This window comes from Xyrauchen texanus, chromosome 34 (assembly GCF_025860055.1).
Source record: "Xyrauchen texanus isolate HMW12.3.18 chromosome 34, RBS_HiC_50CHRs, whole genome shotgun sequence".
NCBI lineage: Eukaryota > Metazoa > Chordata > Actinopteri > Cypriniformes > Catostomidae > Xyrauchen > Xyrauchen texanus.
In genome coordinates this window covers 16,663,351-16,682,173 of record NC_068309.1, presented here as the reverse complement: position 1 = coordinate 16,682,173, position 18,823 = coordinate 16,663,351, and positions in this window count along the sequence as shown.

The window sequence follows — 18,823 nt, the reverse complement described above, 5'->3', positions numbered from 1 at the left end:
GGAGAAAATGGATGAGATTTTTACTTCTGGAACCCAACTGTTGTGCTCTTTGAAGTAACTTGATTCCATCATATATACTGCAAAGGAAAGGACACACCTGCAATCCTAACCTATGCAAAGCCTTTATAGTGGAGATGTTAAGCAGACCCTTAGCTGACTACAATAGACCCATAATTGCTTGAACCAGACAAGATATTTTTCCTCTAAGGCTCTTGCAGCAATTAAAGTAATTAAACAGCCAATAGTGTTTGAAGAGATGGTCTGGTTTAAAGACATTTCATTCAGTTTCAAACTAACATACCAGCTCATGCATCTGTTCACAGGACCTCCCATGGCAGCTCTCTTCTGAGAGCAGCTACAAAATGAGAGTTTGACATTTCCCTAACCCTGAAGACATACACAGACACTGTCCCGCATATGACATCGTCCTGTTTATCAGCTATAATTTCACTCTGTTGTCTCTGCTTACCACTGTAATTGAGCTGTCCTGTTGGTGAACCGACCCAGTGGGATCCGTATGTAATCAGCCAGGTGCTCCCATGGGCTGTTCTCTGTCTGTAACAACTGTTAAAGATACCTGCGGCTCATTCCCATTCACCTGTTCCATGTGGCGCTTTGTGTCCTACATCTAAAGGATTCATGTTTTGCACTTAATAAAGTGTTTGTTTCAATTGTTAGTTAGGACTTATAGTTGTTTATTGTGATTTTTAGAATGGCTTGACATGCATTTTGAAAGGGGGAGTTGGGGCAGGACATATTGCTCCCCCTTTTTTAATAGCCAATAGGTTTTAGTTTATGTAGACTCCTGATTTGCTTCTTGATCTAAAGTGCAACCGTCTTGAAGTAAATGTCCCAATCATTTTCTCCATAGGTTAATTGAAATTGAACGTATAATTTAGTTATAAATCATTAAAGACAGACTTACCATGAGCTTCAAAGTTATTCATCAATGGCATATGTTTGTGATAAATGGTAAATTATTCTGATCTAATTAATTTTTGTCCCTCCCCTTTTTCTCCCCAATTTGGAATGCCCAATTCCCAATGCACTCCAAGTCCTTGTGTGGCGTAGTGACTCAATCCAGGTGGTGGAGGATGAATCTCAGTTGCCTCTGCATCTGAGACTGTCAAGCTCTGCATCTTATCACATGGCTTGTTGAACACGTTACTGCGGAGACATAGGAGGCTTAACAACTCGCAACGCGCCCCACCGAGAACAAACCACATTAGGAGGTTACCCCATGTGACTCTACCCTTCCTAGCACCCGGGCCAATTTGGTTGCTTAGAAGATCTGACTGGAGTCACTCAGCACGCCCAGGGATTCAAACTTGCGAACTCCAGGGGTGGTAGTCAGCATCTATACTCACTGAGCTACCCAAGTCCCCTTATTGCATAAATGTTTTTAAAAACGTGTTTCATATCGTAATTTCTACAACACAGCATACCAAACGAGCCTTAAAGTGACCACTTCCATGACACACTGTAAATGACGCAATTGAGCAAGTCTCCCAACACTTAAATTAATTTATTTGCACATATCTGAATATTTTGCATTAGAATTTAAAAGCATTGTTTGTGTACTTATAATCAACCTTTCTAAATTAATCATTTAAATTTTTCAATATTTTTTTATTTGATTATGTCATTTGCAATGCATCAAATGATTGTAGTACATTTCCTCATGAAAGATGTTAAAAACCAAATAATTTTTTGCCTCAAATTAGGAATCCACAATTCTTAGAAAAACGAATCACGATTTTATTTTAGATACGCTGCCAATAACCTCCAAAAAAGGAAGTCTTACATAATGCCTAAACTAAAGACTCTACTAACTAAATTCAGCTGACTCAATACATGTGTTAATGGACTATGATAATGGCCTACTCGGACAACACATTGTTTCCAAGAGCTGCCAGAAAATACTCAAAACAGACACAAGCAGCTTATCTATTAACCACAAATAATATACAGGTGCTGGTCATATAATTAGAATATCATCAAAAAGTTGATTTATTTCAGTAATTCCATTAAAAAAGTGAAACTAGAATAATGTATACATTAATTCCACACAGACTGATATATTTCAAGTGTTCATTCCTTTTAATTGATGATTATAACTGACAACTAATGAAAAAACCCAAAATCAGTATCTCCGAAAATTAGAATATTGTGAAAAGGTTCAATATTGAAGACACCGGGTGCCACACTCTAATCAGCTAATTAACTCAAAACACCTGCAAAGGCCTTTAAATGGTCTCTCAGTCTAGTTCTGTAGGCTACACAATCATGGGGAAGACTGCTGACTTGACAGCTGTCCAAAAGACAACCATTGACACCTTGCACAAGGAGGGCAAGACACAAAAGGTCATTGCTAAAGAGGCTGGCTGTTCACAGAGCTCTGTGTCCAAGCACATTAATAGAGAGGCGAAGGGAAGGAAAAGATGTGGTAGAAAAAAGTGTACAAGCAATAGGGATAACCGCACCCTGGAGAGGATTGTGAAACAAAACCCATTAAAAAATGTGGGGGAGATTCACAAAGAGTGGACTGCAGCTGGAGTCAGTGCTTCAAGAACCACCACGCACAGACGTATGCAAGTCATGGGTTTCAGCTGTCGCATTCCTTGTGTCAAGCCACTCTTGAACAAGACACAGCGTCAGAGCACAAAAAGTACTGGACTGCTGCTGAGTGGTCCAAAGTTATGCTCTCTGATGATGAAAGCAAATTTTGCATTTCCTTTGGAAATCAAGGTCCCAGAGTCTGGAGGAAGAGAGGAGAGGCACAGAATTCATGTTGCTTGAAGTCCAGTGTAAAGTTTCCAGTCAGTGATGGTTTGGGGTGCCATGTCATCTGCTGGTGTTGGTCCACTGTGTTTTCTGAGGTCCAAGGTCAATGCAGCCGTCTACCAGGAAGTTTTAGAGCACTTCATGCTTCCTGCTGCTGACCAACTTTATGGAGATGCAGATTTCATTTTCCAACAGGACTTGGCACCTGCACACAGTGCCAAAGCTACCAGTACCTGGTTTAAGGACCATGGTATCCCTGTTCTTAATTGGCCAGAAAACTCGCCAGACCTTAACCCTATAGAAAATCTATGGGGTATTGTGAAGAGGAAGATGCGATACGCCAGACCCAACAATGCAGAAGAGCTGAAGGCCACAATCAGAGCAGCCAGGGCTCTCATAACACCCGAGCAATGCCACAGACTGATCGACTCCATGCCACGCCGCATTGCTGCAGTAATTCAGGCAAAAGGAGCCCCAACTAAGTATTGAGTGCTGTACTGTACATGCTCATACTTTTCATGTTCATACATTTCAGTTGGCCAACATTTCTAAAAATCCTTTTTTTGTATTGGTCTAAAGTAATATTCTAATTTTCGGAGATACTGAATTTGGGATTTTCATTAGTTGTCAGTTTTAATCATCACAATTAAATGAAATAAACATTTGAAATATATCAGTCTGTGTGTAATGAATGAATATAATATGAAGTTTCACTTTTTTAATGGAATTACCGAAATAAATCAACTTTTTGATGATATTCTAATTATATGACCAGCACCTGTAATATTTAGCAGCAGCCGTTCGGAGTTGCATTGGTGTGACGTCACATCCCCTCTTCGAATGATTGGAGGAGGAGCTGTCGATCAAGAACTAGTGGACCAATGGGGACGCAAAACGCCCCCTGATTTACATGAAACTCTACTCACAAGTTTTGGCAAATCAAGTGCAGAACTTATACAGGAAAATACAGCGTAAGCGTACAAAAAATGAAAATGTGAGCAAAATTGTCAGAGCACAGAAAACAGTAATATAACCAAGGAAAACATGATTGCGCAATTATGATGACTTTGCTTTAAGTTTTCTGTTGTTTTTTGCAGCATATTTGTATATATTTTGATTCATGCTTCTTATTGGTTATGCAATAAGCGCGATCTGCGGTAATTATTTTTATCTGCACTTATTATGTTGATCTGCGGTTTTTATTTATTTTTGCGCTTATTCTTTTTTTTATCTACACTTATTATTTTTTGATGCACGATTTGTATTTTTGATCCGTGACCGCAATACTTTTGACAGGAGATTAATCCCATACTTATGCGCAAATTTTGAATAGTTTGACGTCCAGATATTTGCTTTACATTATATTTCATCTCGGTTTGCGATGGCACCCGAAAATGTGTGCTAAAGAAACATCACCTGACACTTGAAATGAAGCTGTAGAACAAAGGTGTGCAATTATGCATTATTTTCAGTTTGTCAAATGCCGCCCAGTTTTAGCCTATTTATCATAGGTAAACAACCTGCAAACGAGCAAACGCGACAAAACTAAAAACGATCTTTGACTGTAAAAAAGCCCATGCTCAGTTCAAGTTCACCTCATTGTAAGCACCATACAAAGAATAGATTAGTTACTGACTTGAGTTGGTGGGCGTGGCTTGTTTGTGGTTTTCTGCGAGTGCTGCTGTCAGTGGAGCGGTTCGGTATTTGATGACGTCTGAAAGAAAACTTTCTGTTATTGTCATTTTGCATTAATATGAAGCGAAATAAAGCATAAACTAAGGTGAGAGTGTCAAAGATGAATATATATCAGGATTTCTTAACGAAATAGTAATCGAAGAGAAACTTACCTGTCAGACTTGCTAACCTCGGTGATCCACTAATTCTCACCCTCCGATCTCGCTCAGCTGCACATCCATCTCGTGAACTGAGTATAAAAGACAAAAAAGCTATGAAAGACAGATGGTGTTGTCTGTGTGCCTCAAACATCTCACTGTTGCTTTCTTCGCATGCGTTATTAGTGTGCGTAAGTTCATTATGATTATTATATTATTATTGCTTGGGCAGAAAGTTTGTTTGCTGTTCATCATTGCTAACGATGTAAGTAAGCTCTGTTTATGTTGACTGCTCAGTGATAGCCTTCTTTGATTTATAAGTGTGAACAACCTTTATTATATGAGGTATTATTGTAATATACTATGTTAACTATTGCTGCAGTGATCACCTGTTATTAGACTGTTTGTATTCCAGTCTTTTTCAGTTTTTAATTATTAGCATTTGTATAATTTGTGCAGTACTCACAGTATATGTGTGTTCTGTTTGTCAATGTGCTTATTGGTTTCCTTTACAGAACCATACACATACATCTTCCTTCGACCATCTGCTGAATTGCATTGTGATCTACACAACACCTGCCTCCTACCTGCTTCATTGTATGACTTATAATCATTTGTAACTTGTTTCATTCACAGGTCTGTTGTAACTTAATTTTGTTTGTTATTTTGCATAGGCTCTTACATGTACATTTATTTTTCCTACTTTAATTTCCAAATAAATGCCTATTTGACCCACAACTGCTGTTGGTAGAATGAAATTTTAACGAATCACACAAAATCGCAAACAGGCTGATCTTGCTTTCCAAAGTGCAACCACTGTGACAGTTTTGAGGCCAATTATGATTTAAAGATGATTTTATGTGAACCACAATACAGGATTTTATATGCAGTAAGTAACATCAATCTAAATCGGCTGTTCAGTTTGACTATAGAATATTTAAAAAAAAATTATTTACTGTATGTGGACCAATAATTTAAGCAGTTAAGACACATGTCTGACAGTAGTTTTTTATGTTTATGCCACAATGTGTGAGGATGTGTACATCAACCTGTTTATGACACACAGGCATACTGACTGAAGATAAAACTGGTTTTGTCAATAGTTCAGAAAGAACCTACATAAATTTCATAACTATACATTTTATATATATATATATATATATATATATATATATATATATATATATATATATATATATATATATATATATATCAGAATTTACTGCTTAAAATAAACTGCATCCCATAACCACCTGATGTTCTGAAGAACCTGTGAGCACAATTCCCTGCTTAGTGACATCCCAATCATTTTATTTATTGATAGACATTAATAATCGCGATTACAATATAAAGGGCAACAATCGACAATTATGGTTTATGTCATAATCGTGCAGCCCTACTTCAAATCAAAGTTTGTAATGTTGTGATTCACCTCAGAGCTGGTTCTTGGCTTACTCCTATTTTATTAAGTCCCTATAAAAATGTATGTGACATATGCATAGCTAAGACAGCAGAAAATGTGGACTGGCACTGTTGTGCTTTAATATTAGGTGGTCTTAGGTGGACATTTTCCTTCTAGAGAGCATTTGATTGGACAAAATTTGTACAGTATACGCCCCTAAGTGCATGATGAGTAATCCATATTTTTGGTCCATTTTCCAGGAAGAGAAAGACTGTAAATGTATATATTTGTATATATTTGCAAATGTTAATTCTGCCAAATTTTAAAGGTGTTCTCAGTTATTTTTCCTCATTATAAAGTCTAACTCCTAAAGATATGAATAGTAATTTTGTAATGTATGTAGGAAACCAAGAACACTGACATTAAAATGAAGACTCAAGATATATCAGTAACATTATAAAAGCTGTTTTATTCTACATAGAGAGATGGAGCATGGGGTCTGCCATGTTAGAATCTCTAGATTTTTGTAAGGGAAAACTACCTCAGTAGACAGGTGAAAAATATCTAAAATGTAAAATTATTATAATATATAAATGTAAAATAAATAATTAAAAAGTAAATATAAAAGTACATCTTTTCTTTTCACTCTAAATTGTTATAACTCTCCTAAAGTTTACCTAGAGAGTCTCTTCTCACTCAGAGCGATCATGCTGATTTAGAATGCTGTTATAGCAACCATGATTTATTCTGTATCAATTTGTCCATTGAAGCACATCTCGTTTAAACAAAGCTAATTCTAAGATGAGTACGCTCAATATACTGCAGCCTCAAAAGGATGCGTCCTACCTAGCAACAGCCTTCATGATGAAACACACCTAATGACAGTTATAAATAAATATAAAGTTCTAAATTAACTCTCTAAATCCAACAACCAACTTCAGAATGTTGTTGTTTGTTGTGGTAGTGTGAATTGGCCTTTGGGAGTAGGCCTACTAGCATATTAATTACCTCAAAGCTAACAGACATGGATTAAAGCCACAAAGTTCCCATTTTGAATTCACTGAATCTTCAACTTATATCTTAATACTAAATATATATGATTGGGGAAAATGACATGAAGCGCATGTTTTATGTAAATTTTCAAGTAACAAGTAAAATTATATCTCAAAGTGTTGTCTGAATTTCTGCTGTTCAAGGAGGCTTGACTTCACATTAATACACTTGGAAACATACAGTCAGTCACTGGGCATTATTTTCTGCCTTGGAAATATAACATTGCCCCAGGCTTTTAGACAAGAGAAATGAATCCTCTCAGCTGTAGTGTGTGGTTATTTTTAGAATGTTGAATAGAGTTGCAGATGGACCATATAAAGCTGGATACTGTTTCATTTCAGAATTAAGTACTGAAAGTTGGCTACTAAAGCATTTTGCTGCCGTTTATCAGCACCCTGGGAAGACTGTTCACTAAAATTACACATGTGTAATGTATTAAAACAGGATAATATTTCACATGGCGAAAAGAACAGGGGTCAATCTGAAAATTCATATCTTTAATACATCAACTGGCCTCATTTCTGTTCAGAGATAAATCTCTTTTCTTTACAGTTTCCTTGGCAACCAGATGAAGAGCCTATTAGCATATAATTGTAAAAGGAAGAATACATTTTGTTTTGTTTTCATTTTACAACAATCACTCGCATAATGGCTAATAAGTGGGCACATATTACGTGAAGGTCAATGTAGTGCCGGCAAGCTGTAGTTCCCTGTGTGCTTTGCTTTTTTGTGACACACATTAACTCCTATATTTCCAAAATAAGCTTTTACAAATAATTATAATAAAACTAATTAATTACACTAGATAATAATCATTCAATCAGTCTTGTTAGGCCACTGGTTAAGCCAAGCTGGATATTGAAATTAAGATGTATAATGTGACAGTGACACTGAAAATGTTATTTTAATTGTTAATTTTTACCACATTCTGTCTGGCTTTTACCTAAGATCAATGCACAGAAATAGAACAAGCACAAGCATATCAGCAAGAACACTAGACTTCATTCAGTACTATGTCACCAAGGAATCCCCCTCAAGCCTATTCTTGTTTTAACTGGCCAATGCCCAAGAGCTTGCACTTACTCTTCAGTATTAATTGAGCTCATTGTTGACCGCTGGGTGTGTATAATATCGATGGGCAAATGTTGCCATTTAAGAGAGTTCATCAATCCCCTCTGACACTTACAGAACAGCCCAGCAAAGAGGGGACGTCCCCCGGTTTTTTGCTAATGTCCGCTTAGGTCGGCATTTGTTCATTTTTGTAATGTTCGCTGCAGGAGTTCCCAGGACATTTTGGACATTCGCAACAGGTGACATTTTCATACGAGCAAAACGTTCTGAAAATGACGTTCAGGGGACATCAGCAAACGTCCCTAAAATAACATTCATCTTTGGTCCCAAAATGGACGATTTCACAACATTCAGTGATTTTGCAAGAGTGCTTTTAATTGTAAGAATACAATTTAAAGATGGGTTACTTACCTCCAAACATGTGCAAAACGCATCATCCATATCCATGTGTTGCCTTCTCTTATCAGACCTGATATTTGTATTTTTTTCTCCCTAATTTGGAATGCCCAATTCCCAATGTGCTCCAAGTCCTCATGGGGGCGTAGTGACTCGCCTCAATCCGGGTGGCGGAGGGCGAATCTCAGTTACCTCCGGGACTGAGACCGCCAATCCGTGCATCTTATTACGTGACTTGTTGAGCACGTTACCGTGGAGACGTAGCGCTTCTGGAGGCCCACGCTATTCTATGCGGCATCCACGCAACAGGCGCCCCACCGAGAGAACCAGGCCCGGCTTCTGACAGCTATACTAGGGTGGGCTGAGGGCTATCATAGGTGGGCATTTGGGATGGGGAGGGGTCACTCAGACTACTAATTCAATGTCTTTAATTGGCATAACATGGCGCAATTTTCAAACTCATAAGATGCAATATAACTATATTTTACACTTTTTCCCCATATTAAAAATAGATTGAAATAAATAAACTGATAAACATAGTTTAAAATGTCCTAATTTTAACCACAAATAGTTCTAAACATAACTAATATTAGTATTATATTAATTCATTTTCTCTTATAGCATAATTTCATGTACAGCTGCTTTGAAACAATGGCTGTTGTGAAAGTGCTATACAAATAAATTTGACTTGACTCTTAAGATTCAAGTAATAGAGGTAGTATACTACCTCTATTAAGAAACAAAATAATGCAATACACTTTGAGATAAATTTGATTTACAGCCTTAAAGCAAATTACAAAGACAAATTAGAATCCCCACGAATGCAAGGATGAAGAGGAGAGAAATAATATCAAGGAGGAAAATAATGATGAATGGAGATATACACTCACCTAAAGGATTATTAGGAACACCTGTTCAATTTCTCATTAATGCAATTATCTAATCAACCAATCATATGGCAGTTGCTTCAATGCATTTAGGGGTGTGGTCCTGGTCAAGACAATCTCCTGAACACCAAACTGAATGTCAGAATGGGAAAGAAAGGTGATTTAAGCCATTTTGAGCGTGGCATGGTTGTTGGTGCCAGACGGGCCGGTCTGAGTATTTCACAATCTGCTCAGTTACTGGGATTTTCACGCACAACCATTTCTAGGGTTTACAAAGAATGGTGTGAAAAGGGAAAAACATCCAGTATGCGGCAGTCCTGTGGGCAAAAATGCCTTGTTGATGCTAGAGGTCAGAGGAGAATGGGCCGACTGATTCAAGCTGATAGAAGAGCAACTTTGCCTGAAATAACCACTCGTTACAACCGAGGTATGCAGCAAAGCATTTGTGAAGCCACAACACGCACAACCTTGAGGTGGATGGGCTACAACAGCAGAAGACCCCACCGGGTACCACTCATCTCCACTACAAATAGGAAAAAGAGGCTACAATTTGCAAGAGCTCACCAAAATTGGACAGTTGAAGACTGGAAAAATGTTGCCTGGTCTGATGAGTCTCGATTTCTGTTGAGACATTCAGATGGTAGAGTCAGAATTTGGCGTAAACAGAATGAGAACATGGATCCATCATGCCTTGTTACCACTGTGCAGGCTGGTGGTGGTGGTGTAATGGTGTGGGGATGTTTTCTTGGCACACTTTAGGCCCCTTAGTGCCAATTGGGCATCGTTTAAATGCCACGGCCTACCTGAGCATTCTTTCTGACCATGTACATCCCTTTATGGCCACCATGTACCCATCCTCTGATGGCTACTTCCAGCAGGATAATGCACCACGTCACAAAGCTCGAATCATTTCAAATTGGTTTCTTGAACATGACAATGAGTTCACTGTACTAAAATGGCCCCCACAGTCACCAGATCTCAACCCAATAGAGCATCTTTGGGATGTGGTGGAACGGGAGCTTCGTGCCCTGGATGTGCATCCCACAAATCTCCATCATCTGCAAGATGCTATCCTATCAATATGGGCCAACATTTCTAAACAATGCTTTCAGCACCTTGTTGAATCAATGCCACGTAGAATTAAGGCAGTTCTGAAGGCGAAAGGGGGTCAAACACAGTATTAGTATGATGTTCCTAATAATCCTTTAGGTGAGTGTATTAGATGGAGAGATCAGTAACATATAAGATTAAGATCCTAAAATTTGACACAGGTGGGAACGACTTAAAGAAGTAATTATATCATATTAAATGATGACAGTTCTTTCTGTTTGGCAGAAATGTAATAAGCAATGATACTACCCTACAAAGGCAAAACACAAAATTGAGTTCTGACTGAAACAGGTCTCTTATGATCTGTCCGGTGACAGAGTTTGTCTCATATTCTGAATGCCCCCATATTGCTTTAAAACCATTTTTTATTATTAAAAACTGTTTCCCAAATGTTTGATTGGGTGGGCAAGACTCACGTTTGGAACCTGCCCTGGCGAGAACCACACATTATAGCAACCAAGGGAGGTTACCCCATGTGACTCTACCCTACCTAGCAACCGGGCCATTTTGGTTGCTTAGGAGACCTGGCTGGAGTCACTCAGCACGCCCTGGATTCAAACCTGCGACTACAGGTGTGGTAATCAGTGTCAATACACGCTGAGCTACCCAGGCCCCCGCAGACCTGTCTTGACTTGTTTTACAGATTACAGAATCAAAACTTAGTATTATGTTTGAATTAAGCCTACGGGAGGAATCAGCAGTAAACAAGGAGCTTGAATCAGCTGGCAACTGGACACAAAGGGCATTTTCCAAAATTTTGCGACCTAGAATTCAGGGCCCTACTGCAAGCCTGATAACGAAGGATACAATCGCATACTCCATTCAAAGTGCCCACATCATGAGCTCTGTCTTTTGGAGTGCGTATAGAGCATAGGAAGATCACTATCTATTGGCATTCACCCACAAACACAACCACTTCCAGACAGACACGCCTACACACCTGTGTGAATGGCACATGCACGACTTTTGAATCTCTGAGGCCAACTGTCAGTTGATGCGTCTCTGAGAAAATATATTTTTATTCATCATTTTACACAGTGGTTTGTACATATAGAGTTGAGGATCATACTATAGTTTAAATGTTTTATCGTTCAGTGTTTTAAAAACGTTCCTGCTTCATCATTTTGTAATTATAAATGGTCTTCTGTGAGGCAGCAGGTAACCAAGGTAAATTTATAATAGATAATTCACCATGTTGGACTCATTTCAAATATTGGAAACTGGCAACATACATTTTATTTTCATTTTCATGTTTTCTAAAAATTAACTATAATTCATAATTGTATCTAACTTCTGTTCGGCAATGTCCTATGATGCCACACTGAGTCAAAAACACACAAGGTGAATAGATGTTAAAAATTTAATTACTTTCTAAAAAATACTGTTTTAATTTCAGGGACAAACCCTGTGGCATTTCTGCACTAATGTTCACAGAGGCCCAAATGAGCATGGCAAAGGTATGTGTAAAGTTATCTTTATTAAATATCAATTGTATTTCACATAACAATACATACATTTAAATACATTGTCATCTACTGTACCTATAAATTGTGAGAAAAAGTTAGTGTGTTTTGTATTTTATTTTAAGGTGCACAAAAGGGTCACTGCCATATTGACAATCAGTGGTACCAATGATGGTATGGTATTGATAGGAGTGCGATCCTCCAGACAGTCCAACCAGAATGAGTAAAAGTGAAAAGATAAAATGTCCAAACAAGAGGTCCCTGTTGGAGTAATTACACAGCTATGACCTGCAGCTCTCACGACGCGGATCACGGATAAGCAGCGCGACATCAAACGCCAAGCGCGAGCATAAAGCGGTGTTCAGCCGGCCGAGATCTCGCAAGTCGAGGCTGTCCGGTCACACTCCGGCACGCAACTTCATTTGGATTGGATAGAAGAATGTCCAATATAGGGATGCGTAAAATATGAGACGGATAACAACACAGACTAAACGTATGTAAACAAATATATTTGGTGTGAAACGACAGCACTCCCAGACGATAGGTGTCAGTATTGAGTCCAAAACAGCAAGTACTTCTAGGACCACTGGGACAAGTAAGAGCCAGCTAAATCCTTGCTAAAATCTTACTTGGTGCACCTTTAAATGCTTAAATGCTATCTTGATGATAATGATTAGTAGTAGTACTGTTTAATAATACTGTTTAATAATGTAATTTGTATGTATTTCTTCATTTCAGAGAGTCATGCAGTGCCTTACTCCTGTTTCTTTTGCTTCATGTTCAGAAGGTAATAGTTTTTAGACAATAATATATCTTGCATTATAACTTTTCAGCTGTATTTATAGGGATTGTCTTCGTGGTAAATCCACCCCTAGAGGCCCAAATATAGAACACAGTGGCATTCTTTTGAGTGTTGTATTGTAAAGGTAATTAAAGGAGATAATGTTTGATATATGGTGGAGTTAAATAGGATAACCTGTTATTTCTGTATAATTCTATAGATTACATAATAAGAATTTATTATGAACTTACTCACTGTTGAAATACAGTTTCACTGTGACTGATGTCTTTTCTTTTTAGGGAGGAACTCCTCAACAGAGCCACATCATCACTGAATGGTAAAGGCATTGATTACAATTTTCAAACTGTGCAAGCTTTTGTGTCTAACCAGAGATGATTTGTAAATGCATGAATGAAGCATACATGTTGCAGAATAAAACAACAGATGTCAATGGAAATAAATGTTGATTGTACACTTACAGTCAATAAATTCTAGTTATTTTCAATAACTTGAAAATAAATAACAACTTTGTAGAATAAAATACTTATATTTTATGTTTACGTCTGCTTATCATTAACCCTTAAAGGAATATTCCGTGTTCAATACAAGTTAAGCTGAATCGACAGCATTTGTGGCATAATGTCGATTACCACATAAATGTATTTTGACTTGCTTTTCTTAAAAATAAAAAAGCAAAAATGTAGCTTACAGTGTGGCACTTACATTGGAAGTAAATGGGGATGATGAAAGTGAATGTGGCCAATTTTTGTTTAAACACTTGTGTGAAGTTAATAATTTTATAAATGTAATTGCATTAATTCTTTTGTTAAAACTTGTGTATTATTCGAGCTGTTAAGTTGTTTAAATCATAACTTTTACAGTCATTATAACGTTTTAGGGTTTGTTGACATTACTTCGTCATGGTAATGGTAACCATTGTAATATTGGCTATAACTTTACACAGAGATGGTTAGTAAGCAATTTTATAAAACTAAAATCATATTTACGTGTTTATCCTTTCTGTCTAATGGCTATACTTTTGAAACAGAGTATTTTAGCATAAAAAAATTGGCCTACTTCACTTCCATTGTAAGTGCCTCATTGTAACCCAGATTTGTTTTTCTTTCGAGGGACAAGTCAAAATAAATGTTTGTGGTAATCAGTATTATGCTGCAAATTCTGTCAATTGAGCTGAACTTGTAGTGAACCTGGAATATTACTTTAAAAGGACACAAATTAATTTAAATATAAATTATAATTATAATTTAAACAAAATACTTCAAAATACTGCTTTTATTGTCAGTTTTACAGCATGTATCTTTCGTGAAAAAAACATGTAATAGTTAGGAACATTCCCCACAATGTCAGTGGAATTCTAAAGCCCAAAGGATACTTTGATTTTGACGTGAAAGGTTATTATTAATTATCATTGTGGTTTCACTACAAAAACCATGGTTTAATAGTTGAAGAGGGAGCACAAAACTTATTGCAAGGTACTGCAAATGTTTTATATCAAAATGCAGGGAAAGAAAAAACCCTCCATGTACTCTCAGCAGGGCTCAGTATGTTCCAAACCTGTATGTCTTTAGTGGAATATATTGAAACATTCTGTCTCCATCACCATTCACTTTGTGAATATAATGTAATGTTGTTTGAGATTCTCAGTCCCTTCTGCCTTTTGCATTCCACAGAAGGTTCAGGACAACAAGAGGGTTTGTATATGATGACAATTTATGATTTGAACTTTGAGACATGTTAAATTATCCTGCAATTTTTTTATTATTATACATTCATCTGTGATTGCACCAGTGTGAGTTGGCTGTTTGCAGAAAATATATTTTTATGTATTTGTAAATGTATATTTTGCTTAAATAAAATGAACTACACTTGCTGTGTGTTTGATAAATTATTACATAAATATGCAGATTTATTCATTAAAGTATTTGGGATTTTAAAGTGAAAATGTGTTGATTGGATAGCATAGTTTTACCAACTGAAATTAACATAGTTTCAACATAAGGTAAGCAAATCATTTGGATCGATTTTATGTGTTTTTGATGGTGTTAATGACGTTTATTCAATGGGAAGTTCAAAGGACATCGTGTGAACACACAAATGGTAGTGAATGTCACTTAAATGTCCCTGAATGTCCGCTGGAATTCCTGTGAACGTACTCCCGAACGTCCTTTTAAGATCTAATGGACACTACACAAAGACGTCCAGGGGACGTTTGCAGAGGCCATTTAGGGGATGTTCTGGGGACCTTTTTTTTGTTAGCTGGGAGTAGGGATGTGTCAATACAATCAAATATTGATAAATCGTGATATGATATTTTATCGATGGATCCATGTATCGATATTTAATCAACTATATGTGTATTCATTTAATGTAAACACACTACAAAGTTGACACACTGTAACTTCAAAATCATTTTAATGAGCTAACCAAGAGACAAAAACTTGATATTTCGAGCTACTTGATCTTCAAACATCAGTATATAACTGAAATGTACCAAAATGAATTGGAATTGAAAGTGCAATCGATTTGTAATCAAATCAAATTATGATATTGTGATGTTTTGCAATATATCGAATCGTGACGTGTATTACAATACGCATCGTATCGTGAGGTGCCAGGTGATACCTAGCCCAACAGAACAGTCAGTTAAAATGAACTTGTATCTTCTGATATAATCAGAGTCAGAGCATACACACAATATACACAAGAAATATGCAATAATCCAAGGCACAATAGCTTTGTAGTACAAAACTTGTACATAAGATACCTCAATGGAAAAATGATTAGCCTGTAAATGGCATCACTTTAGAACTAGTGAATCCACCTGTAATACCTCCTACACGATTTTCAAAGACGTCGGATCGTGGTACCGTTCATATTACACAACTGTCTGTCTTGTCATGGAAGTCGTAGCGTTTTCAAATTACATAAGGAATTCACGAATCATCGACGACTCTGCCTGGACTCCAAATTACGTTTCACAACAGAGTACATGCAAGAAGTGATACAAGATACAAAAAAGTACCTCCTACTGAAAAATCTACCTATTTGCTTACAGTCAAGTCCAAGAGAATTGGCAATTTCTCTCCACCACTTCTCTTTCTCGACCCGGTTGTGGTACAGAGTATAGAGGAAACATCAAAAAGTCTCATTAGACCATAGAAATGGAGAAAAAATTAGTGGAACATTGGCAGGAGCACCAGTGCCTATTTGATGTTTCCTCTGAACCGTACCACAACCGGGTGGAGAAAGAGAAGTGGTGGAGAGAAATTGCCAATTCCCTTGGACAGTCAAGTAAGCAAATAGGTAGATTTTTCAGTAGGAGGTACTTCTTCATATTGTAACCATTTGTTTTCATATCTCGTATCACATCTTGCATGTACTCTGTTGTGAAACGTCATTTGGAGTAGTGAATAGTGAAATGTTTTGTAATGTGTTCACCCCATTGCCGATTCCTTGTGTAATTTGAAAATGCTAAGACTTCCATGACAAGACAGACAGTTGTGTAATATGACGGTACCATGATCCGACTTCTTTGAAAGTCGTGTAGTGTGTAGGGGGCACAAGGCAGTCATGCTAGTTGATGTTCTATTGCAGGTACATCAGGACCCCTCCCACTGAAACTTCCCGTGCCCCGTTTCTTGCTCTCTCATTGGCTGTAGGTCAACGCTGCAGTTGTATTCAGTGAAAACATGTTTCACATTGCACGATTTGGAATCGCAGACAGATCCAGATATTTAACATTCTAGATATCACGCTCTCAAATCGTGTCTTTGATAGTTCATACGTTGCGATCGTCACTCACGGGAGCAAGCTCCGATTTGCCGACGAATTCAGGGTTCTGATGGCGATCTCCACAAAACTGTCGGCGAGCGAAAATCTGGCTTAAAATCGTGTATTACAGATAAAAGAGTAACCATCTGTTCCAGGATGAGATGTACACAAAGTGCACCACACAACAACATGAAGAGGGATGGCTCAGAAAAAAAACACAATTTACTCATGTTCATGTCATTCCAAACTCATATAATGTTATCTTCCTTGGAACACAAAAGTATTCTACATGACGCGTGCGCTATATTCCAAGTTTTTAAAGTCAAAACTTTTGGTCAGAAACAGACTTAAATGGAAATTGTTATCAGCTTTTCCTATAAGACACAAAGTTTTATTCCTTAAGGGTGTCACTTAATGGCTCAATAAGACGAATCATCCATGGAGCCACATTCAAATCGTTTTTGTGTCTCATTGGAGAAATGCATGCACCTGAAAGTAATTTAAAAAAATCTGATAATTACAGGGATTCGTACCTGAGGCTGGAAATTTGCCCCAGCAATGGCTATACAATTAAGCAATATCACGAGTGTGATATGGCCCTACATCAGCACTGCTGTGATTCGGCCGCAGGCACGAGGCCACGAGTGCTGTAGGTAATTACAGCAGTGCTGATGTAGGGCCATATAGCATGATTGCGAGTGTGATATGTAGCTTATATACAACAGAGCGCTGTTCTACATTTTAAAAAATTAGGAAAAACTGAGTACGATCCAAAAAACGCATTTGTGCATGGAACTACTTTCTTATGCAACCGATCAGAATCAGCTGTTGCTGGTTCAAAACAAATGATGCGTACAAGCCTCCATTAGTAATTCAAAATGTTCACTTCAGAAATAGTATCATGGCTTGTGCTGTTTCTAACAAGTCATTGGATAAACAAGGATAGACAGATGGATGTGTGTGTGTGTGAGAGAGAGAGAGCGAGAGAGAGAGAGAGAGAGATGGAGCATGTGCGATCACCTGTTGCCACACCCAATCAGAGATGCTTACAGCTTTCTGAAGGTCAGTTTTCTCAGTGGAATATAGACATCCAAGCACAGTAGTCCTCTCTATTTTGGGGTAGCCAGTGCGCAAATGTTATTCATTATAGAAACAGCGATGTCCTCCGCCATTTTAAACAGTATGTATCCAATGAGTGCTGTTCTATGTAAACAATGACTAACGGATTCACTTTACGTCACCATCTGGCTCATATTACACACACAATTATCTTTTGCCACCACCTGCTGGCTAACATATGTCATTTCAAAAATAAATACTAACTCCTAACACATATGCACAATGCTTACACTTTAGTTTAGAACAGCACAAACAAAAGCGGAGTGATACACACAGTGAAGCTTCTGAGTGCTGATGCTGTCACACCATGGAACGTCTCTCGTCCAATCAGATTCAAGGACCAGAACTAACTGTGGTATATATACACACTCACCTAAAGGATTATTAGGAACACCATACTAATACTGTGTTTGACCCCCTTTCGCCTTCAGAACTGCCTTAATTCTACGTGGCATTGATTCAACAAGGTGCTGAAAGCATTCTTTAGAAATGTTGGCCCATATTGATAGGATAGCATCTTGCAGTTGATGGAGATTTGTGGGATGCACATCCAGGGCACGAAGCTCCCGTTCCACCACATCCCAAAGATGCTCTATTGGGTTGAGATCTGGTGACTGTGGGGGCCATTTTAGTACAGTGAACTCATTGTCATGTTCAAGAAACCAATTTGAAATGATTCGAGCTTTGTGACGTGGTGCATTATCCTGCTGGAGGTAGCCATCAGAGGATGGTACATGGTGGCCATAAAGGGATGGACATGGTCAGAAAGAATGCTCAGGTAGGCCGTGGCATTTAAACGATGCCCAATTGGCACTAAGGGGCCTAAAGTGTGCCAAGAAAACATCCCCCACACCATAACACCACCACCACCAGCCTGCACAGTGGTAACAAGGCATGATGGATTCATGTTCTCATTCTGTTTACGCCAAATTCTGACTCTACCATCTGAATGTCTCAACAGAAATCGAGACTCATCAGACCAGGCAACATTTTTCCAGTCTTCAACTGTCCAATTTTGGTGAGCTCTTGCAAATTGTAGCCTCTTTTTCCTATTTGTAGTGGAGCTGAGTGGTACCCGGTGGGGTCTTCTGCTGTTGTAGCCCATCCGCCTCAAGGTTGTGCGTGTTGTGGCT